We start from the raw sequence: 22,081 nt of genomic DNA, 5'->3' as shown, positions 1-22,081 counted from the left end.
TTGTTTATTATCGCTCTGTGATTCATGAGCGTGCACGGTGTTATCAGCCACCCCTGAAGAATAATGGCGGAGGTTTTAGACTATTAAACTCAGCAAAGTGAGACCCCCTGGCTAGTGATAAGTGCGTGTGGAGGCGCTGTTGCACATTAATCAGTTGGGGGAGGGGGGACAAAACAGATTACTCCAGGAGCACCCCAAGATGTAAAATCACTTCTGGAACATGCGCCCAGTGATCCAAAATTAAGGATATTTTCAGCTTCCCGGCGACTGGGCATGTAAAGCGAAGGCATACCTATGGAAATTATACATGCTTCAATGATGTGTGATTGTTTCTAGGAGCACAGGCGCTGCTTTCCAGTTCACTGGCTGTGTTTCGTCAGTGTGATAGTTGCTTGTTTACACAGTGCTTAAATTGCACTGTAGTGTAAAGCTGTTGGTAGATGTTAGTAATGAGGGTCTCTATTTGGCAGTGGCTGGCCACTGTCCAAGTAGGGACCCTTCTTCTTAAGTCAGAGTAAGGGAGCTACACCCTTTGATAACCCCTGCTCAACCCTGTGGTAACGTAGCACGAGCAGGTAGGCTTATCTCAGAGGCAGTGGGTGAAGCATTTATGATCATACACAGTAACACAGTGAAGACCACTACAAAGGGACACCACACAAGTAGTTATAAAAAATAAGTATCTTTATATATAGACCTAACACAAGACCAATAACAATAAAAAGCCACAATACTGTAAAATGGGGGTACTCTTGAAATGCTGTAAATATAGTACAAAGTGTGCAAATAGGAGTTCAGTTCAAAGCAGTGGCCTCTGCGACCCTTTTACTTACAAAGTACCTGGATTTCGTAGCAAAACAAACAAAATGGCGCAAACAAGCTGTAGTGATGGTTTTGCTCACATGAGGCCTGTGGTGCGTTGAATCCTTGCCACAAGGGAGTCCGATGAACCGATCTACAGATGCGTCTGGGACACAGTGACAAACGTCTTCATGCAAGGCCAGCGATACGTTGAATCCTTGCCGCCAGGGAGAATGATGCGCCAAGCCTGTTGTGTGTGCCACCCTGTTGCGATGAGAAGAAATGGCGCTCCACAAGGGAGCGACGCTCTGGGTGCGATGCGTTGAAAATGACGGGCGCACGATGCCCGCACTGCGATGTCGTGATGTGATGATCTCGATGCGGGGATCCGGTGTTAGCGAGCACTTGACACCTCGCAAACGTGTGATGCAATGATCTTTGTTGGCGAGCGCTCTGCGGCAGCAGCGCAATAATTTTTCTTACGCTCTTCAGCTGCGAGGGCCGCGCAAATGGGCATTAGTGACAATTTCAGCCCTTTCTTCTCTGTAGTAGAACTAGAGGCCCTGGAACTCACAGGAACCTCACCAGCAGATAGAAATCCTCGCTGGGAGGAATCAGGAGGCTGGTGGGGGAGTCAGATGTGCCTAAGACTCCAGCAGGAGGCTAGCTCTCTTCTAGCCCTTGCGTGATTGCTTTAGCAAGTTGAAATAAAAGTTCTCTCAAAGTCTTTTTCCCTCTTCAAGTCAACGGAAAACTACTACAGGCCAATCCAAGAAACAGCAAACAAGCACAAGGACAGACATCTCCAGCAGATTCATTCAGTTACACGGACAGAGGTTATTCTTGACACCCAGGAGCAATACAAAATGTAGTGGGTTTGGACACAGATATTTATACCCCAAAAAGTCTTTGTTCTAAAAAGTCACTAGTCACTGATCCCAGCCAAAACCAGTTCTACTCAGTCCTGGAGCATTTTGTTTGCCAGGCTGCATCATCCCTTTCAGAAAGAGGGGGTCTGCCATCCGATGCACAGTAGGAGATGGAGCCAGCATTCACCTTGCCAGGCACAGCCCTATTCCGGTCAAGGAGCTACCCCTCCCCAATACTCAATGCAGATCTCTCTATTCAACCCAGGTCTGACTAAGCCTGCCTTGCCCCTCTAAACCCAGACATCCAATACACATAACAGCAGAGCACACTGGAAGGCTGAGACAAGACAATACCTACTTTCTAAAAGTGGTATTTTCAAACTCAGAATGTTAAAACCAACAAGTATTTTATCATTCTGAGTTCAGGCATACTAAACTCAAATTTCTACCATGTTCCCTGAGTCAGTTAGGATTATAGGATGTAATAATCAAACTGCCCATTTTAGCCTATAGAGAACAGGTAGCCTTGCAGTAGTGAAAAAACGAAATGGGGTGTAATTCACTACCAGGACATGCTATCAATCAATCATTTGTAAAGCGCACTACATATCCGCGAGGGTCTCAAGACGCTATGGGGCAGGGGGCGCTACTGATCGAACAGCAGGTCTTGAGTATCCTCCTGAAGGTCAGCAGGTCTTGGGTCTGTTGTAGGCTCAGTGGGAGGGTGTTTCATGTCTTGGCGTCGAGGTGGGAGAAGGATCTCCCACCGGTGGTTCTTCTTTGGATGCGTGGGACGGTGGCGAGTGAGATGTCGGCTGAGGGTAGCTGGCAGTTAGGGATGCAGAAGGAAAGCCATCTGTTGAGGTAGGCTGGGCTGGTCTTGTCGAGTGCCTTGTGTGCGTGGGTGAGGTGCTTGAAGGATATCCTCTTGTTGACGGGGAGCCAGTGCAGGTTTCTCAGGTGGGGGGTGATGTGGCCGTGGCGTGGTATGTCAAGGATCAGTCATGCCGAGGAAGTTTTGGATGCGTTGTAGTCGTTTGATGAGCTTGGTCGGGGCTCCAGCGTAGGGGACGTTTCCATAGTCGAGTCTGCTGCTGACGAGGGCCTGGGTTACTGTCCTTGTATCTGTCGGGATCCATCAGTAGATCTTGCGGAGCACGCAGAGGGTGTTAAATCAGGAGGAGGAGACTGTGTTGACTTGCTTGGTCATTGAGAACGTTGAGTCGAGGATGATTCCCAGGTTACGTGCATGGTCGGTGGGTGTCAGGGCTGCCCCCAGTGCCGTCGGCCACCAGGAGTTGTCCCAGGCTGAAGAGTTGGAGCCAAGGATGAGGACCTCCATCTTGTCCGAGTTCAGCTTCAGATGGCTGGTCTTCATCCAGTCGGTGACGGCCTTCATTCCTTTGTGGAGGTTGGCTTTGGCGGTGATGGGGTCCTTGGTGAGGGAGAGGATCAGCTGAGGGTCGTCGGCGCTTATGATTATGTTGAGGTTGTGCTGTCGGGCGACGTGTGCAAGCGGGGCCATGTAAATGTTGAACAGCTTCGGGCTGAACGAGAATCGCTGGGGTACGCCGCAGATGATCTCGTTGGTTTTGGAATGGAATGGGGGAGGCGGGCGCTCTCGGTTCTGCCGGAGAGGAAGGAGCCTTGTCTCGGCTACCTGCGACGTGGAGGCGTGCACGTAGTGTGCGGTGGCAGACGGTGTTGGAGGCAGCAGAGAGGTCTAAGAGGATGAGTGCTGCGGTCTCGCCGTTGTCCAGCAGGGTCCTGATGTCATTGGTGGCGGCGATGAGGGCAGTCTCGGGGCTGTGATTGCTGTGGAATCCTGACTGGGAAGGGTCCAGGATTCTGTTTTCTTCGAGGTATTGGGTTGGCTGTCTGTTGACGGTTTTCTCGATGACCGGAAGTTCTTGAGGTCTCTTGGGTCTGCCTTAGGTTTTTTGCATAGGGCGTTGATGTCAGTGTGTTTCCAGATCTCTGGGAAGGTCGCGGTCTCGAGGGAGAGATAGATGACATTGGGCAGGTGGGGTGCGATGGAGCTGCTTGCTCTGTTGAAGACGTGGTGCAGGAATGGGTCTGACGGAGAGCCGGGGAGGATTGTGCGCATGGTCTTGATGGTGTCATTGATGCTCATGATAGCCCAGGTTAGCAGGGGGTCGCAGTCGATGGTGTGGGGAGGGTCTGTTGTGTTGCTGTCTGTTGGGGTTGTCCGGGTGTTGAAGCTGTCGTGGATGTCTGCTATCTTGCGGTGGAAGAAGGTGGTGAGGGAGTCGCACAGGGCTTGTGATGGCTGGATGTCGTTGGTGTTGGAGCTGGGGTTGGAAAGTTCCTTCATGATGTTGAAGAGCTCCTTGCTATTGTGTGTGTTGTTGTCGAGGTGGTTTTTGAAGGAGGTCCTCTTGGCAGCCTTGATGAAGTGGCGGTGGTTGCGGATGGCGTCCTTGTATGCTGCATGGCTGTCCAGAGTTTGTTCACTGTGCCATTTTGACTCTAGTTTCGGCAGGCTTGATTGGAGGCTAGGAGTTCTGGGGTGAACCAGCTGGCCATCTTGCTGGTGTCTCTGTGGTGGGGTTTCTTCAACGGGGCGAGGGTGTTGGCGCAGTTCTCGATCCAGCGTCTGAGACTATGGGCAGTGTCGTCGGTGTTGGAGAGTTCGTGGGTGGGCTGAGAGAAAGGTTTGCGTGTAGTTGGTCTTCAGTGATTTTGCTCCAGGAGCGGCTGGGGATCTGTTGGGTGCGATGGTGTGTGGAAGGTTTCTGGAAGGCGAAGTGGACGCAGCGGTGGTCAGTCCAGAGGAGTTCAGTGGTGTGGCTGATGATGCCGCGCAGGCTTGAGGAGAAGACGGGGTCGAGCGCGTGGCGGGCAGAGTGGGTGGGTGTTGTGATGAGTTGCTTCAGTCCGAGGTTGGCGAGGTTATCAATCAGGGTTTTGGAGTTGTTGTTGTTGTTCTCAATGTGAAAGTTCAGGACTCTGAAGAGGATGTAGTATGTGGAGGTCAGGGTATGCGTGCTGATCAAGTCAGGAATGGAATCGATGAACTGGGGGCGAGGTCCGGGGGGTCGGTAGATGAGGGTGCCTCTGAGGGTGGAATTAGGGTCTGTGTGGATCTAGAAATGCATGTGTTCGGCGGTGCTGAGCATGTCGTCGGTGCTAGTCGAGACCCTGATGCTACACATATCAAGCCATGTCCTACCTTTACACACACAATGCACTCTGCCATAGGGGTGACTGTTATGATGCCAAGGGAAGGTTCAGGGGTTGTGAAGTGTGGGCACTTAACAGCCAAGATGGCAGTTCTGGACTGCACACAGACACTGCAGTGGCAGGACTGAGGTACACTTTAGAAGCTGCTTCTGTGGGTGGTGCAAACCAGTGCTTCTGTCCCACCAGCAGCATTTGGGTTACCAGCCCTGGGCACACACAGTCCACACTACTAGGGACTAACAGGTAAACCAAATAAGCCAATCAGGGATATACCAATTCACAGTCATATTTACACAGGGAGCATTCGCGCTGTGGCACTGAATGGCAGAGGCACAGCACCCAGAGCATCTAATACTAGCAAAAACAGAGGAGACAACAGCAAAAAATGGAAGGGCGACCCACGCCAATGGTGCCAGGACTAACACATGTCCCCGCCAGCTGAAATGTGGGGAGAACAACCCATCCCCTTGGGAGTTCTCTTCACTAAGGCGGAAAAATCTGGACAGACCATCAGCATTGGCATGTTCTGTACCAGGAAGGTGTTCCACCGTGAAATCCATACCCTGTAGGGAAATGTACTACCTCAACAACTTTGGATTCTCACCCCTCATCTGCATCAGCCATCTGAGGGCTCTGTGGTCTGTCTGAACCCAGAAGTGAGTCCCAAACAGGTATGGTCTGAGCTTCTTCAGTGCCCAGATCACAGCAAATGTCTCACGCTCAATTGCACTCCACCTTTGTTCCCGGAGAAGTAACCTCCTACTGATGAAAGCTAAAGGTTGGTCTAGTCCTGCCTCATTTATCTGTGACAGAACAGCCCCCTCCCCATGCTCTGAAGCATCTGTCTGGACAATAAATCCCTTAGAAAAATTGGGCGCCTGGAGGACAGGTGCTGTACACATGGCAATCTTGAGAGGGCATCAAAAGCTTTCTGACAGGTGTCAGTCCAGTTCACAATCGTTGGCTGCTTCTTGGAAGTCAGCTCAGTCGAGGGGGCAACAATGTTGCCATACCCCTTGGCAAACCTCCTGTAATACCTTGTGAGACCTAGGATGGCCCTCACCTGCGTCTGGGTCCTGGGGGGCTCCCAGGCCATGATGGTTTCAATCTTGGGCTGTAGGGGTGCCACCTAGCCACTGCCAAGCTGGTGTCCCAAGTACACCACAGAACCCTGCCCAATATGGCACTTACTGGCCTTGATTTTGAGGCCTGCTCTATGCAGCGCCATCAACACATCCCAGAGGTGGTGCAAGTGGTCCTTCCAGGAGGAACTAAGGACTGCAATGTAATTCAGGTAGGCGGCACTGAAATCCTCCAGTCCAGCCAACACCTGGTTGACCAACCTCTGAAAGGTGACAGGGGCGTTCTTCAACCCAAAGGGCATCACACGGAACTGGTAGTGCCCATCTGTGGTGGAGAAGGCTGACCTCTCCTTGGCCCCATCAGTTAAGGCGATCTGCCAGTACCCAGACGTTAGATCAAATGTGCTGAGGTGCCGGGCAGCCCCAAACCAATCTATGAGCTCATCAGCTCTGAGGATGGGGTGAGCGTCGGTCTTCGGGACTGAATTGAGACCTCGGTAGTCCACACAGAATCTAAATTCAGGGGTGGCACCAGGCACGGTAGCTTTTGGTACCAAGACCACAGGGCTGGACCATGGGATGCTAGAGGACTCAATCACCCCAGGGCAAACATTTTGGAGACCTCCTCCCTAATGTGGGCCCTGACCCTGTCAGTCACCCTGTAAGCCTTGTGCTTGACAGGAGCTGTTGCCGGTGTCCACGTCATGGACGCACCACTCAGTGACACCAGGCACCAGGGAAACAAATCAGTAAATTGCCCCAACAGCTGGTGACAATCTCTCTGCTGATCAGTGGTCAGTGTGGTGGAGAGGACCACACCCTCCACAGACCTATCCTTCTCTCCTGCAAACAGGAGGTCAGGAAGAGGTTCACTTTCTTCCTCCATTCCAGCATCTGTGGCAAGGAGCATGTCCACTTCAGACCTCGCAAAGTGGGGCTTCAGGCTGCTCACATGCAGGACCCTCAAGGTGTTCCTGGGAGACTGAAAGTACACCAAGAAGGTAACTGGACTTTTGCGCTCCACCACCTCAAATGGACTGGTCCACTTATCTTGGAGCGCACCAGGCTCCACTGGGGCCAGTATCCAAACCTTCTCACCAGGTTGAAACTCGACCAGAGTGGTGTTCTGGTCGTGCCAGTGTTTCATTTCTTCCTGGCTAGCTTCCAGATTTTCCTCAGCAATTTTTCTGAAACGCCGAGTCTGGTTCCTGAAGGCCAATATGTAGTTAAATAAATTTTGGGGAGGTTTCGTGGGAGTTTGCTCCCAGCCTTCCTTGACCAGACTCAGAGGCCCTCTTACCAGATGGCCTTAGAGCAGTTCAAAGGGACTGAACCCTATGGACTTCTGTGGTACCCCGCAGTGGGCAAACAACAAGCATTGCAAGAGGACTTCCCACTTACGCCTCAGTGGCTCTTCTAGGCCCATAGTCATACCCTTCAAGGTCCGGTTGAACCTTTCAACCAGACCATTATCTTGGAGGTGGAAGGGAGTGGTGAACTTACAAGTTACCCCACACTCCTTCCACAGAGACTTCATATACTGGGAGATGAAATTGGCTCCCCTGTCAGACACCAGTTGTCTGGGGAACCCCACACGGGAGAAAATCACCATCAGTGCACGTGCCACCACGGGGGTCATCACCATCCTGAGCGGGATGGCTTCAGGGTACCGGGTGGCATGGTCTACCAGGACCAGGATAAACCTGTTGCCCATGGCTGTTCAGGGATCCAGAGGCCCCAAGATGTCAATGCCCACTTGCTCGAATGGGGTACTAACAACTGGAAAGGGCTGGAGTGGGGCCTTGATCTTCCCCTCACTCTTCCCACTTGCCTGGCAAGTCTCACATGTCCTGCAATGAGCATCTGAGCTCTTGCGCATCTAGGGCCAATAAAAGTGGGTGCCCAGCCTTTCAATGGTCTTGGTCTGACCCAGATGTCCTGCCAATGGAATGTCATGAGCCAACTCCAGTAGGTAGGCTCTGAAGCATGCAGGCACCACCAGCATACAGGCTGACCCCAGCTCAGCAATCTTAGGCTCACTATACAGGAGACCGTTCTCCCAATAAATCAGATGTGAACCAGATTGGTCACCTGCTGCCTGGGCTGCAGCCTGTTGTCGCATACCCTCAGGAGAAGGGCAAACTCTTTGCTGCTCACAAAACTCTTACCTGGTGGGCCCTCCTTCCTGCTGCCAATGAGTCAGCTCAGGCAGGTCCCCCAGGTTGGCACTCTGCTCCCCGGTAGGCTCCATGGCATTCCCCTCAGAGCCTGCTCCCTCCTGGGCCATGGGAACCAAGAGGGCCGGCTTCCCATGCCCCCTGCCCCTCCTCTCTAAGGCAGGGATCTGGGCCATACTCTCAGGCTCCAGATCCATCTCAACACTCTCCTTGGCTGCCATGGAACTAGTGGTAGCACACGCCCACTCAGGCAGACCCAACATTTGTAAGTGAGTTCTCTTCTCCACCGTAGACCACTGGGAGTTCTCTAAATCAATGCCCAACAGACAGTCTACAGACATGGCGGGCCTCACAGCCACCTGAAGAGTTCCTTAGACCCCCCCCCCCCCACTCAAAGGGAACCTGAGCCACCTCATATTAGCTCTCTGAATTGTCTGCTGACACTACAGGGTTGAATGCATGAGGGACAACCTGCTCTTTAGACACCAACCAGGAGCTGAGAGCAGTTACACTGGCTCCTGTGTCTCTTAGAGACTCCACACTATGGCCATTAATGGTCACCCACTGCCTGTACTTCTTAGTGTTTTCAGGCAGAGCAGGTTTAGGGACCTTCTCAAAGTCTCCTAATGAAACAAGGGTCAATTCTACTGGATCCCATCCATCTGGGGTGCCCATCTCTTCCTCTAGCAAGCGGGCGGGGTGGTGCACAGGTTGGTGCAGGGTGGTACTTCAGGGGACACAGGGGATCAAAATACCGGTGGCCCACTTGACCACACTTAAAACAAGTAAGGGGTCCCCTCTGAACAGGCCTACCTGTTGGGTGCACTGACCTCTGCTCTTGGGGATGCTGGGATACCACTGCTTGGTTCCCTTGGGAATTACTTTGGGGTCCTCTTGGAAACTCCCTTGTTTTACCCCTGTCCCCTCCCACTTCTTTGCTGGGGACCCTGCCCACCTTTGGCGAGGTCTCCCATCAAACCCCTGTGAACCCGGGTGTTCACCCACCGGTCCACCTCCTCAGCAAGCTTCCTAGGGTTAGTTAGCTTGCAATCAATCAGGTGCTGGCGTAGCAAAGGAAAATAGTTACTAGATAAATGCTCCCATGCAATCAAATCATAAAGTTACTTAAAAGTTTCTACTTTGCTACCTCTTACCCAGAACTCCATTGCTCTGAAAAAAAAATACATATTCAACCCATGTGGTACTCTCTAACTTCTTGCAGATCCTAAACCTCGGCCTATACATCTCAGGGGTCAAACCATAGTGGGTCATCAAAGCTTCCTTCATGTGGGCATAAACCATTCTACTTTCCTGGGGCAGGTCCAACAAGGTATCCCTTTCCTTCACTAACAAAGCACCCCCACAACCCCGCACCCCAAACCTTCTCAGGGACCCGGTGAGACACCATGGCTAATTCGTAGGATGCAAACCACTGCCCAATATCTTCACTTTTGTGAAAATCCTTAATAACCTCCTTGGGTGTATATATACTCTAATCTCAGTATGCACCACAGGTATTCTGCCACCAGAGATCTCTACATTCTTTGCCTTAATCTCCAACTCCCTCAATATTCTCTTGTGTTCAAATTTCATCTCCATTATCTCAACCTCTAACTTCTTGTTCTCTAGATCCCTCTGACCATTCATCTTGAGCTTAGCCATCTCCATATTATGCCGCCTCTCTCTCTCCCCATCTCTTCTAGAGACAGGCCCCTTGAGGACACACTAGTGCCTGAGCTGGAAAGCGCTTTCCCACCTACCAAATCTGCTACTTCCCCCTGCTGCTCTCCTGCAACCTCTCCCTCCTCCACAGGTTCTCCCACATCTTTAGGGGCATCCCTGGCTTCTAGCCAGGCCTTTAGTGCTTTGTAAAACTCTTCCCTTTTAGTGAGACCTGTGATAGGGACTCTGAATTTTTTTCAAAAATACTTGAGCTGCTTGCCATTGTAGGTATCTAATTTCTCTTCTTCCCAGGAGATCTCTTCCGAGGCATTGAATCTGGGTTTGACCATTGTAGGATTAAGTAGCGATATCAATCAAAAATAGAATCAAAAACCTCAAAAATGTATGTGGTTGCATTATGGTCTGCACTCACTAGTAGTGTACACTATAATTACTGTATGCCGTCATAAATGCAAGTCCAGATCCTCACCACTGACCACCAATGTTAGAAAGGGGGTCTCTAGTTGGCAGTTGCTGGCATCTGTCCAAGTAGGGCCCCTTCTTTCTAAGTCAGAGAAAGGGGGATACACCCTTTGATAACCCCAGCTCAACCCTGTGGTAACGTAGTATGAGCAGCTAGGCTTATCTCAGAGTCAATATGTGAAGTATTTATGATCATACACGGTAACACAGTGAAGAACACTACAAAGAGACACCACACGAGTAGTTATAAAAAATGAGTATCTTTATAAATAGAGTTAACACAAGACCAATAACCATAAAAAGCCACAATACTGTAAAATAGGGGTACTCTTGACATGCTGTAAAAATAGTTCAAAGTGTGCAAATAGGAGTTTAGTTCAAAGCAGTGGCTTTTGGAACCCTTTTACTCAAAAAGTACCTGGATTTTGTGGCAAAACAGACAAAATGTCACAAACGAGCTGTAGAGATGATTTTCCTCATGCGAGGCCACAAGGGAGGATGATGCGCTGATCTGAAGATGCGTGTGGGACGCAGCGACAAACTTCTTCACACTAGGCCAGCGATGCATTGAATCCTTGCCACCAGGGAAGATGATGCGCCTAGCCTGTAGCGTGTTCAGCCCTGTTGCGATGAGAAGAAATGGCGCTCCTCGAGGGAGCAACGCTCCAGGTGTGATGAGATGAAAATGGCGGATGCATGGCGCCCGCACTGCGATGCCGTGACGCGATGATCTCAATGCAGGGATCCGGTGTTAGCGAGCACTCGACAGTTCTTAAACGTGCAATGCAATGATCTTTAGGTGTTAGTGAGCACTGTGTGGCCCGCAAGAGTGCGATCTGATGATCTTTGGTTTGCGAGCGTTCAGCGGCAGCAGCGCAATGATCTTCCTTATGCTCTTCAACTACAGCGGCTCGCAAACGGGCGTTAGCGTCTATTTCAGCACTCTCTTCTCTGTAGTAGAACTAGAGGCCCTGGAACTCACAGAAGCCTCACCAGCAAATAAAAAACCTCGCTGGGAGTAATCAGGAGGCTGGTGGGTGAGTCAGATGTGCCTGAGACTCCAACAGGAGACTAGCTCTCTTCTAGCCCTTGGGTGATTGCTTTAGCAAGTTGAAATAAAAGTTATCTAAAAGTCCTTTTCCCTCTTCTTCCAAGTCCAGGGAAAACTACTGCAGGCCAATCCAGGAAACAGCACACAAGCACAAGGACAGTCCTCTCCTGCAGATTCCTTCAGTTACACGGACAGAGGTTCTTCTTGACATCCAGGAGCAATACAAAATGTAAGGGGTTTGGGCACAGATATTTATACCCCAAAAGTCTTTGTTCTAAAATGTCACTAGTCACTGAACACTGCCAAAACCAGTTCTACTCAGTCCTGGAACACTTTGTTTACCAGGCCGCATCCTTCCTTTCAGAAAGAGGGGATCTGCCATCAGTCGCACAGGAGGAGGTGGAGCCAGCAGTCACCTTGCCAGGCACAGCCCTATTCAGTAACTCAAACAATAATGGAGCTCAGAGGGAATACGGAAAGGGTCGCCCTCCACTCACAGTCTCTAATACACAATGAGACCCAATCCAAATAGCGAGCAAATGTATCAGTGACACATGGGGGTCAAAAACATCCTACTCCCCACTACTCTCTTGTCCACATTACAATGAGATAATGCACTGTGCTCCGCCCTGTTTAAAATATCTGTTCTCCAAGACAACACAGCAGAACGAAAAGCTCAAAGTGACCCAAATCGTAGTGGTTCACAACAGTCCACACCACACATTGGACCTTACTCTAAATAGAGGAAAAATGTGCGAGGAGCAAGTGACCCCTCACGGAAACACCACCAAGCGGGGTAACTGGTATGCAATTTCCAGACAGGCCCCTGTCTCATCATCGGTGGTCACTCACTCCTCGGGAAAATAAAGATGAAAGGAAAGAAGACGTGTCCAAAACAAACAACGTATAAAGTGCTACAGTGAAGTGCAGAAAACTCTGCTAGTGACAAACACACACAAACATAATGGTAGAGTGCCTAAAACCACACACAACACACCAATCCCTTATCCACTTTTATTCATAGGGTGGTGATCGCGTGCTCTTGATTATTAAAAAGGCTGGTAGCTAATCATGCATACCATTACCCACAGTGCCGACATGTTTCACTGCTGTATAACGTAGAGCAGTTTCATCAGGGCTGCACTCAAGTGCTGCCACTTCACTTTTTTTGGACACTCAGTTCTTGTAACGTGCTGTCAAAGGAGAACAGGTACGGAATTAAATTAAAAACATGTAGACTCAGGTTGGCCAGTGGCATACTATGAAGGTATGTGCAGAATGGTAGTGTGAGAAATATTTACCCAGGAGCAGCAAAGCTTTGCATACCAGCCACTCCGGTATCAGATGGGGTCCCTAGCAACTTCAGACGTAAGTGTGCCCCATTGGTTTGGAATTAAAAAAAAATTTCTGCGAATGGAAGAAACAAATACACAATTGTAGTTTCCCTTGTGCTGTTGTGCCCCGTAGCACCTCATGTATATTGCCCCTGTACTACAGACTGAGCACAAAGTGACATACACGCTCAACGCTGATCTCACACACTACTGTCAGGGGTTAATGCCCCCTAGTAAAGGTACAACACTTGGGCGCTGGTTGTAAATACCATTGTGCAGCGCACCAAACACATCGACCCACAGGTCAACAACAATACAGCCAGGGTGATCGGAACGTTCCTAGTCACATTCGTGACCTGCTACGATCTGTGCATGTGAAGCTGCGCGGAGCCGGCGGGCTCAAACATGCTGCATTTAGCCTAAAGAGCAAAAGTCAGAAGCATACTTCCCTGGCGCTTGATTCAAGATCCCCGTCTCACCGTGACAAGCTAGGAAGACGCCTTTCCTCAGCCGTGTCGGTAGCACCCACCCGAAGCACTGAAGAGCGCAGCGCCGACGGAGCCACGCCCATCGCGTCACATCACGTGATCGCGTGTCAATGCGTGGCGGCCATCTTAGCCTAGTCAAAGGGCTTTAATCACTCTAAAGGAATACAATGCCACAGCCATGTCTTGGAAGCAAGGTGCTATACCACTGCAACGATCACCTGGTCAGGGAATCTAGATAATAGAACAAGGAAAGGAGTTCAGTGACAAAATGCTCAGGAATGCCTGTGAATCGCCCCTATGCATAGAAAGTGCAATGAGACCCAACAAATAACTCCAGTTAATCACCAAGAAAGGGAATGTTAAGCTGGAGCCAGACCTGTCCAGATACATATTATTGTATGCAATTCACCCCCATATGTATAATGAAAGTAGTGTAATGAGGACTAGGTTAACTCCAAAATATCACAGAGCCAGGGAGTGCTGTGCTGGAAAAGGACCTAGCCATCAGGAGGCATCTAATATAGCATCTATATAGTCTGGAATTATGGGCACAGATTGAGCACAAGTAAAAGGAAACACTCCTCAATTAGCCTGGGAGATAGTGAACCCAAGTGTTGCCAAGAGGCATGATCCATAGGCCTAGAGGGACAAGGCAGGCGGAATGGAAATTTATACCAGCATAGGACCCTGGTTCATAATTTAATCCTGTTCCATTCGTGGCTCCGTCGGCGCTGAAGAGCGCAGCGCCGACGGAGCCACGCCCATCGCGACCCTGCAAATGAATTCTTTGTCACTATTGACATCGAATCCCTGTACACTTGCATTCCCCAGGACGCGGCGCTGGTGGCAGCGGCCCGCGCTCTGGGAGACCAGGAATGGTTCTATGACACTACACAGACATTCGTGCTGCAGTGTATTGAGTTGGCCCTTACTAAGAACTACTTCTGCTATAAAGACCAGCTTTATCTCCAGGTGTCTGGCACCTCTATGGGGGCTACTATGGCACCTAGCATAGCTTGTATCTATGTTGGACAATTCGAGGAGCACGTCATCTATCATAACAACAACCCCTTCCAGAGCCAGATCCGGCTCTGGAAGAGATATATAGATGACGTGCTTTGCATCTGGTCAGGAACGGAGGAACGCCTGGTGGAATTCCTTAACTGGCTGAATGCACAAGATAAGAACCTGAAGTTCACTTGGACATATGACAGACACAAAGCAGTGTACCTTGACCTCGACATTGAATACAGCATGGGCACCATTAACACCTGTGTACATCAAAAGCCCACAGACAGGAATTCCTTGCTCTCATACGATTCCTTTCACCCTAGAGCTTTGAGGGACAACTTGCCCGTAGGGCAGTTCCTAAGGTATAGACGCAACTGTTCCAACACCAGTACCTTCCTGGAACAATCTAAAGGACTGACATCTAAGCTGACCAATAGGAACTACCCTATGAAGGTAGTAAAACAAGCCAAAAAGAGAGCGCTCAACACCCCTAGGAGTGCTCTTCTGGAAAAGGTTATCAAGAAGAGGGACGACTGTATACCTGTGGTCATGACGTTTGATCCTATGGCCACCAAAATCCGCCAGTCCATCCGCAAGCATTGGTCCATTCTGTCCAACAGCGATTTCCGCATGCCACCCCCGAGATTTGCATTTAAGAGGGCGACCAACTTGAAGGATAAACTTGTACATCAAGGGCCCCCAAGACACTACCTGACCATACTTCCACTGTACCGAAAGGCCACTTTCAGTGTGGGACATGCTTGGTTTGTCCACTCACTAAGAAAAGCAAAAGTGTGAGTCTCACATCAGGGAAGGAGTGGTTCCAAAATCAGTTTAGTAACTGTAACTCCACACAAGTGGTATACAGGTTAACGTGCCAGTGTGGATTGCAGTATATAGGTCTGACTTCACGCAAAATCAAAGTGCGTATACAGGAACATCTGAGCACAATCAGGGCAGGTAAATTAACAACTAAGCTTGTTCAGCACTGTTCCACTGAAAAACACACCTTCCAGTGGACAGTGCTTGAGAAGATCACAGGCTCCCCCCAGAACATTGATGAGATCTTGTTAGCTAAAGAATCACGCTGGATCTATAATGAGAAAACTGATAGAGTTGGGCTCAACGAAATCATTGAATGGAACAGGATTAAATTATGAACCAGGGTCCTATGCTGGTATAAATTTCCATTCCGCCTGCCTTGTCCCTCTAGGCCTATGGATCATGCCTCTTGGCAACACTTGGGTTCACTATCTCCCAGGCTAATTGAGGAGTGTTTCCTTTTACTTGTGCTCAATCTGTGCCCATAATTCCAGACTATATAGATGCTATATTAGATGCCTCCTGATGGCTAGGTCCTTTTCCAGCACAGCACTCCCTGGCTCTGTGATATTTTGGAGTTAACCTAGTCCTCATTACACTACTTTCATTATACATATGGGGGTGAATTGCATACAATAATATGTATCTGGACAGGTCTGGCTCCAGCTTAACATTCCCTTTCTTGGTGATTAACTGGAGTTATTTGTTGGGTCTCATTGCACTTTCTATGCATAGGGGCGATTCACAGGCATTCCTGAGCATTTTGTCACTGAACTCCTTTCCTTGTTCTATTATCTAGATTCCCTGACCAGGTGATCATTGCAGTGGTATAGCACCTTGCTTCCAAGACATGGCTGTGGCATTGTATTCCTTTAGAGTGATTAAAGCCCTTTGACTAGGCTAAGATGGCCGCCACGCATTGACACGCGATCACGTGATGTGACGCGATGGGCGTGGCTCCGTCGGCGCTGCGCTCTTCAGTGCTTCGGGTGGGTGCTACCGACACGGCTGAGGAAAGGCGTCTTCCTAGCTTGTCACGGTGAGACGGGGATCTTGAATCAAGCGCCAGGGAAGTATGCTTCTGACTTTTGCTCTTTAGGCTAAATGCAGCATGTTTGAGCCCGCCGGCTCCGCGCAGCTTCACATGCACAGATCGTAGCAGGTCACGATCGTGACTAGGAACGTTCCGATCACCCTGGCTGTATTGTTGTTGACCTGTGGGTCGATGTGTTTGGTGCGCTGCACAATGGTATTTACAACCAGCGCCCAAGTGTTGTACCTTTACTAGGGGGCATTAACCCCTGACAGTAGTGTGTGAGATCAGCGTTGAGCGTGTATGTCACTTTGTGCTCAGTCTGTAGTACAGGGGCAATATACATGAGGTGCTACGGGGCACAATAGCACAAGGGAAACTACAATTGTGTAATTGTTTCTTCCATTCGCAGAATTTTTTTTTTAATTCCAAACCAATGGGGCACACTTACGTCTGAAGTTGCTAGGGACCCCATCTGATACCGGAGTGGCTGGTATGCAAAGCTTTGCTGCTCCTGGGTAAATATTCCTCACACTACCATTCTGCACATACCTTCATAGTATGCCACTGGCCAACCTGAGTCTACATGTTTTTAATTTAATTCCGTACCTGTTCTCCTTTGACAGCACGTTACAAGAACTGAGTGTCCAAAAAAAGTGAAGTGGCAGCACTTGAGTGCAGCCCTGATGAAACTGCTCTACGTTATACAGCAGTGAAACATGTCGGCACTGTAGGTAATGGTATGCATGATTAGCTACCAGCCTTTTTAATAATCAAGAGCACGCGATCACCACCCTATGAATAAAAGTGGATAAGGGATTGGTGTGTTGTGTGTGGTTTTAGGCACTCTACCATTATGTTTGTGTGTGTTTGTCACTAGCAGAGTTTTCTGCACTTCACTGTAGCACTTTATACGTTGTTTGTTTTGGACACGTCTTCTTTCCTTTCATCTTTATTTTCCCGAGGAGTGAGTGACCACCGATGATGAGACAGGGGCCTGTCTGGAAATTGCATACCAGTTACCCCGCTTGGTGGTGTTTCCGTGAGGGGTCACTTGCTCCTCGCACATTTTTCCTCTATTTAGAGTAAGGTCCAATGTGTGGTGTGGACTGTTGTGAACCACTACGATTTGGGTCACTTTGAGCTTTTCGTTCTGCTGTGTTGTCTTGGAGAACAGATATTTTAAACAGGGCGGAGCACAGTACATTATCTCATTGTAATGTGGACAAGAGAGTAGTGGGGAGTAGGATGTTTTTGACCCCCATGTGTCACTGATACATTTGCTCGCTATTTGGATTGGGTCTCATTGTGTATTAGTACAGCCCTATTCAGGTCAAGGAGCTACCCCTCCTCAATACTCAATTCAGATCTCTCTATTCAACTCAGGTCTGACTCAGCCTTCCTTGCCCCTATAAACCCAGTCAGCCAATACACATAACAGCAGAGCACACTGGAAGGCTTACTTTCTAAAAGTGGTATTTTCAAACACAGAATGTTAAAACCAACTTCGCTAAAAGATGTATTTTATGATTCTGAGTTCAGGCATACTAAAGGCGAATTTCTACCATGTTCCCTGAGTAAGTTAGGATTATAAGATATAATAATCAAACTGGCCAATCTAGCCTATAGAGAACATGTAGCCTTGCAGTAGTGAAAAACGAAATGGGGTGTAATTCACTACCAGGACATGCTACACATATCAAGTCATGTCCTACGTACACACGCAATGCACCCTGCCATAGGGGTGACTGATGTGATGCCTAGGGAAGATTCAGGGGCTAGGAAGTGTGGGCACTTCACAGCCAAAATGGCAGTTCTGAACTGCACGCAGACACTGCAGTGGCAGGTCTGAGGTACACTTTAGAAGCTGCTTCTGTGGGTGGCGCAAACCAGCGCTGCAGGCTCACCAGCAGCATTTGGGTTACCAGCCCTGAGCACACGCAGGCCACACTACTAGGGACTAACAGGAAAACCAAATAAGCCAATCAGGGATATATCAATTCATAGTCATATTTACACAGGGAGCAGTCGCACTGTGGCACTCAATGGCAGAGGCATAGCGCCCAGAGCATCTAATACCAGCAAAAACATTGGAGAAAACAGTGAAAAATGGAAGGGAGACCACCGCCAATGGTGCCAGGTCTAACAGTGGAGAACAGAGAGGTTGATGTCTGCATGCTGCATTGGAGACACAGAGGTTTATTTTTTAATAGAGCTCCACTTACAGCTGCCCTCAGATGTGCCCCTTAACTGACACACAATTTACTTGCAGGAGCCCTGGCAGTCAACGCCCAGCACGCCCACTTGAGGCTACATTAGCCATCAGGTATTGGAAAAGCTAGTCAGTCGGGAAATTAGGAATTCTTTTCAAATGTGGTCAGGTGAAAGCTGCAAAAAAAACTATTGATGGACAGAATGCAGAACAATGTCATAAATTCACCCAAGTACAGACAGCTGGGCCTAAATCCATCGTTTTTTTGCTCACCATATCATTCCAGTTTGCACCAAGCTATATGCAAATCAGTCTTGACCCTGCACCCAATGGGAAAAGTCCAGCCCGAACTGCCAGGACAGGTACACCCTGGACTGGAAACAAGCATCCTAGACCGGTTTCAGAGTTTCACCCCTCTTAAGCCAGGATAGCTTGATTCCAGTGGCATGGAGACCACAGGACTCATGTCTGAGCATACGCGTCCCACTCTGGGTGACAAATGCAAAAAGAACTATTAATGGACAGAATGCGGAACTATGACATACATTCACCCCAGTACAGAGATCTGGGCCTTAATCAATCGTTTCTTTGCTCAACATGCCATTTTAAATTTGGACCCAGCCGTATGCAAATCAGACTTGACCCTGCACCCAATGGGAAAAGTCCAGCCCGAACTGCCAGGACAGGTACACTCTGGACTGGAAACAAGCATCCTAGACCGGTTTTGGGATTTCACCCCTCTTCATCCAGGACAGCTTGAATCCAGTGGTACAGAGAGCACGGGAGTCACGTCTGAACATACCCTTCCCACTCGTGGTGACAAATGCAAAAAGAACTTTTGATGTACAGAATACAGAACAGTGTCATACATTCACCCCAGTACAGAGATCTGGGCCTAAATCCATTGTTTATTTGCTCACCATGCTTTACAAGTTTGGACCCAGCCATATGCAAATCAGTCTTGACCCTCTACCCAATGGGAACATTCCAGCCTGAACTACCAGGCCAGGTCCTCCCTGGACTGTCAACAAGCATCCTAGGACCGGTTTCGGGGTTTCACCCCTCTTCAGCCAGTCTAGCTTGATACCAGTGGGATGGAGAGTACGGGACTAACGTCTGAGCATACCCGTCCCACTCGGATTGACAAATGTAAAAAGAACTATTGATAGAATGCAGAACAATGTCATACATTCACCCCAGTACAGAGATCTGGGCCTAAATCCATTGTTTTTTTGCTTGCCATGCCATTCTAGTTTGGACCCACCCATCTGCACATCACTCTTGACCCTGTGCCCAATGGGAACAGTCAGCCCTAACTGCCAGGCCAGGTCCTCCCTGGACTGGAAACAAGCCTCCTAGGAAATCTTTCAGGGTTTCACCCCTCTTCACCCCGGATAGCTTTATTCCAGTGGCATGGAGAGCACAGTACTCCCGTCTGAGCATACCCGTCCCACTCAAGGTGACAAATGCAAAAAGAACTATTGATGGACAGAATGCAGAACACTGTCATACATTCACCCCAGTACAGACATATGGGCCTAAATCCATCGTTTTTTTGCTCACCATATCATTCCAGTTTGGACCAAGCTATATGCAAATCAGTCTTGACCCTGCACCCAATGGGAAAAGTCCAGCCCGAACTGCCAGGACAGGTACACCCTGGACTGGAAACAAGCATCCTAGACCGGTTTCAGAGTTTTACCCCTTTTAAGCCAGGATAGCTTGATTCCAGCGGCATGGAGAGCACAGGACTCACGTCTGAGCATACGCGTCCCACTCTGGGTGACAAATGCAAAAAGAACTATTAATGGACAGAATGCGGAACTATGACATACATTCACCCCAGTACAGAGATCTGGGCCTTAATCCATTGTTTCTTTGCTCAACATGCCATTTTAAATTTGGACCCAGCCATATGCAAATCAGACTTGACCCTGCACCCAATGGGAAAAGTCCAGCCCGAACTGCCAGGACAGGTACACCCTGGATTGGAAACAAGCATCCTAGACCGGTTTCGGGATTTCACCCCTCTTCATCCAGGACAGCTTGAATCCAGTGGCACAGAGAGCACGGGACTCACGTCTGAGCATATCCTTCCCACTCGTGGTGACAAATGCAAAAAGAACTTTTGATGTACAGAATGCAGAACAGTGTCATACATTCAACCCAGTACAGAGATCTGGGCCTAAATCCATTGTTTATTTGTTCACCATGCTATACCAGTTTGGACCCAGCCATATGCAAATCAGTCTTGGCCTTCTACCCAATGGGAAAATTCCAGCCCGAACTACCAGGCCAGGTCCTCCCTGGACTGTCAACAAGCATCCTAGGACCGGTTTCGGGGTTTCAACCCTCCTCAGCCAGTCTAGCTTGATACCAGTGGGATGGAGAGTACGGGACTAACGTCTGAGCATACCCGTCCCACTCGGATTGACAAATGTAAAAAGAACTATTGATAGAATGCAGAACAATGTCATACATTCACCCCAGTACAGAGATCTGGGCCTAAATCCATTGTTTTTTTGCTTGCCACCCATCTGCACATCACTCTTGACCCTGTGCCCAATGGGAACAGTCAGCCCTAACTACCAGGCTAGGTCCTCCCTGGACTGTAAACAAGCCTCCTAGGAAATCTTTCAGGGTTTCACCCCTCTTCACCCCGGATAGCTTAATTCCAGTGGTATGGAGAGCACAGTACTCACGTCTGAGCATACCCGTCCCACTCAAGGTGACAAATGCAAAAAGAACTATTGATGGACAGAATGCAGAACACTGTCATACATTCACCCCAGTACAGACATATGGGCCTAAATCCATCCTTTTTTTGCTCACCATGCCATTCCAGTTTGGACCAAGCTATATGCAAATCAGTCTTGACCCTGCACCCAATGGGAAGAGTCCAGCCCGAACTGCCAGGACAGGTACTCCCTGGATTGCAAACAAGCATCCTTGGACCGGTTTCAGAGTTTCCCCCCTTTTAAGCCAGGATAGCTTGATTCCAGTGGCATTGAGAGCCCAGGACTCACATCTGAGCATACCCGTCCCACTCGGGGTGAATAATGCAAAAAGAACTATTGATGGACACAATGCGGAACTATGTCATTCATTCACCCCAGTACAGAGTTATGGGCCTTAATCCGTCGTTTTTTTGCTCACCATGCCATTCCAGTTTGGACCCAGCCATATGCAAATCAGACTTGACCCTGCACCCAATTTGAACTGTCCAGCCCAAACGGCCAGGTCAGGTCCTCCCTGGACTGGAAAAAGCATCCTAGGACCGGTTTCGGGATTTCACCCCTCTTCATCCAGGACAGCTTGAATCCAGTGGCACAGAGAGCACAGTACTCACGTCTGAGCATACCCTTCCAACTCTTGGTGACAAATGCAAAAAGAACTATTGATAGACAGAATGCAGAACAATGTCATACATTTACCCTAGTACAGAGATATGGGCATAAATTCATCATTTTTGGCTCACCGTGGCTTTCCAGTATGGACCCAGCCATATGCAAATCAGTCTTGACCCTGCGTCCAATGGGAACAGTCCAGCCTGAACTGCCTGGCTAGGTCCTTCCTGGACTGGAAGCAAGAGTCCTAGGACCGGTTTGGGGGTTTCACCCCTCTTCAGGCAGGACAGCTTGAATCCAGTGGCACAGAGAGCACGGTACTTAGGTCTGAGCATACCCTTCCAACTCTTGGTGACAAATGCAAAAAGAACTATTGATAGACAGAATGCAGAACAATGTCATACATTTACCCCAGTACAGAGATATGGGCATAAATTCATCATTTTTGGCTCACCATGGCTTTCCAGTATGGACCCAGCCATATGCAAATCAGTCTTGACCCTGC

At 49.2% G+C, this 22,081-nt stretch overlaps 1 protein-coding gene across 8 annotated transcripts in view; it reads right to left on the bottom strand.

The window, feature by feature from the left end:
- The window catches only part of LOC147703579 (transmembrane protease serine 9-like), a 913,140-nt gene that overhangs the window by 811,022 nt on the left and 80,037 nt on the right, over positions 1-22,081 (bottom strand). The gene's annotated exons all lie outside the window — the stretch shown is intronic.

This window comes from Lissotriton vulgaris, chromosome 7 (genome assembly GCF_964263255.1).
Source record: "Lissotriton vulgaris chromosome 7, aLisVul1.2, whole genome shotgun sequence".
In the NCBI taxonomy this organism is placed as follows: domain Eukaryota; kingdom Metazoa; phylum Chordata; class Amphibia; order Caudata; family Salamandridae; genus Lissotriton; species Lissotriton vulgaris.
The sequence above is the reverse complement of the archived record's forward strand: the minus strand, read 5'-3'. Positions and strand labels throughout refer to the sequence as shown.